This window comes from Lactuca virosa, chromosome 7 (genome assembly GCF_052849685.1).
Source record: "Lactuca virosa cultivar CGN04683 chromosome 7, Lactuca_virosa_CGN04683_v6, whole genome shotgun sequence".
NCBI lineage: Eukaryota > Viridiplantae > Streptophyta > Magnoliopsida > Asterales > Asteraceae > Lactuca > Lactuca virosa.
Window position 1 is genome coordinate 45,340,388 of NC_136432.1, and position 2,656 is coordinate 45,343,043.

A 2,656-nucleotide genomic window follows, 5' to 3' on the forward strand; every position below is an offset into this window, starting at 1 on the left:
AATCCAACCAAAATTATATTGTATCACACTCTGCCCAAGCTGAGTAAACGGATCTGCCAGCCATGTCACTCCAGTCAAATGTATCAGTGTTGAAAGTTGACAACACAACCGTCCATTGAGCATCATCCACTCTATGCTCTACCAGCAATGAGATCCACATCATGATGTGTTGGTAATTAATTTTTTTTTGCAGTAAAGTAAGTATTGTTATTAGAATCATATTATGTAATAAGCAAATAATTATATTACTTACATCACATGACAACCATTATCCATGACTATCTACATATAACTGTGTCCAAAACTCAAGCTTAGCAAAACTGGTCAAATAATTGTGACCAAACAAAAGCGAGTCATCACGTTCTTTATAAACAGTGTGTACGGTAGGATCTAAAAGATTGTCCAACAGTGCTAGTTGTTGACGTGTAACACCTTTCCTCTTCATTTGTATCCATGGCAACTTATACCATATGGACATAACTTTTTGGCACTTAGAACGCCTAAGAGGTGATGACGACAGTGTTTTGTATTTATCTCGCGGAATCTCTTTTACATCCGACGAGTGAATAACTGGAGACGTCTGCTCAGGGCCGACATTCAACAGCTGTTCAGGGCCGTCATTCAGCGGGTATTCGGGGGTGCTTAAGACATAATCATGCTCCCATAACTCATTGTCATTGTAGTATCCCTGAACGGTTCAATAATGTATATTTGTAAACGATGCAAAAACATAACGACCATAAACGATGAAATAATTAAAAATATACCTACATCCCCTTCGACATACCAACATCGCCTCTGTGAGTCTTATTGATAAGTTTTAGAACCATGGCTAAAGTGGCCTCATGCTCTACTAAATGCTCCTCCTGAGACCGCAACTGCTCGCGACATTCACAAACCTTATTTTTCAATTGACCGACCTCGTTCTACAAGTCACTAATAATTCGATCCTTATCAGTTGATGGGTCAGTGGCTGGCGGTGGTAGTGGTGGTGGGTGAGATGGATCATATATCTGTGCCTTCTTTTCTCGAGGCTCATGGGTAGGGCAGTTTTTGGGTGATGGTGTTAGGGAAGGTGCCCTGTGAACTTCAGTGTCGGGAAAAGCAGAGCGATGAATCCACGTCGAGCTAACAATCCACCATTCAGCACACATCTCATCTTCTGTCGGCTCCAACTTTTGTACGAGTCTATTACCCTGCTAACAAAATTATAAAATTATAAATAAACATAAATTATGAAATAAATAAATAGTAGTTAGAATGTTAGCAAACAAATAAATAAATAATAGTTAGAATGTTAGCAAATAAAAATAAATAATAAATTGTTCATCATATACTTACCTTAAAAGCGTATAAAAAGTCGTGTAGGTCAATTTTTGAGGTTCGTTCTCTTTCGGTTCTTTTGTATGTATAAGCTTGTCAACCTTATTGAATACAGTACAAAGTTGTTTGTACAAGGGATCCCAAATTATCCTCCCCTATGGATATCTGCTACATAAAAAGTTAGTTAACGATTAAATTTCTAAAAAAAATTAGTAACGATAAGTAATTATAATCAATAATTATAAAATAGACGACATTATACATGTTGAATTCATCAAGATTGGATAGCAAAGCGAAATACTTTTCTGTAACAGGTTGTATAGACAACTGCCCATTGAAACCCTTCTCTAACAAGTATAGAAGACATACACGGACTGCGTCCTCGCCCGATAACTCATTAAGTGAATTTTGAAACACCTACGTAACATGGTCTAATTTGACCGAGACATTTTTAAGGACTATAGGAAAGGTACGGGAATGGAAGGCGACGCCGGATGCAGAAGTAGGAAAATATTCACCAAACTGGAAGCCGGTGATGAGACAAGATTCTTTCTTCCCGAAAGACAGCTCGTAACCCCCAATCTCAAAAACCATTTCCTGTACTTGGCTTCGGGGATCGATGAAAACTTTGTGGCAAAAGACGTAATGTAGAAGCAAAGGATCCCCATCTACATTAGGAATGTCTAACCACCTCCCGAAACATGTATTCTGGAACATAGTCTTGCACTCGGGTCTGTTTCTGAATGTCGCAAGAATTTCCCCGCCGATTTTGGGTTTACACGATAGTGTAATTGATGCATCAAAAATCATGTCGTGCAGCACAAATAAAAAAAATGTGTTATCACTTCATTCTGACCAATATTTCGGACCAGATTCGGACCTGTCTTCATGTTTCGGACGTGTTCATCGTGTTCCGGAACAGTTCTTCGCGTTCCGGAGGCTTCCTGAATAAAATTTTAAGTTCTGGAACACAACATTTAGATGTAAATCAACAATACCTAAACATTAAACTACTTTTCAGTTGGTCCTACAGCAATGACATATTTGATTTAAACTTTGGAACGTTTTCAATTCATTCCGGAGGTAGTCTACGAATTCCGGAATAGTAACAGTAGAAAATTAGGAATCTTAAACAAACAAAGAGAAAATGACGAACGTACCTGTAAAATAACGGGGTCGTAGTGCTCATCTTTCATGTCGAAGATGGGTGTCGATGCGCGTCGGAGATGGGAGTTGCGTTGCGTGTTGGAATCGAGTCGGAACGTCGGAATCGGAATGCGCCTTTCCGGAATAAATCGCCGCTCAAATTATATTCCGGATTTTGAAATTCAAA

At 38.8% G+C, this 2,656-nt stretch overlaps 1 long non-coding RNA gene across 1 annotated transcript; it reads right to left on the reverse strand.

Annotated features, from left to right (window-relative positions):
* Nucleotides 1-391: 391 nt before the first annotated feature.
* Nucleotides 392-1,461, reverse strand: LOC145123620 (uncharacterized). Its single transcript, XR_013715214.1, has 3 exons — nt 1,342-1,461; nt 768-1,196; nt 392-688 (listed from the first exon to the last, which is right to left on the reverse strand). It is a non-coding gene; the product is annotated as an uncharacterized LOC145123620 (long non-coding RNA).
* Between the last annotated feature and the right edge of the window lie 1,195 nt (nt 1,462-2,656).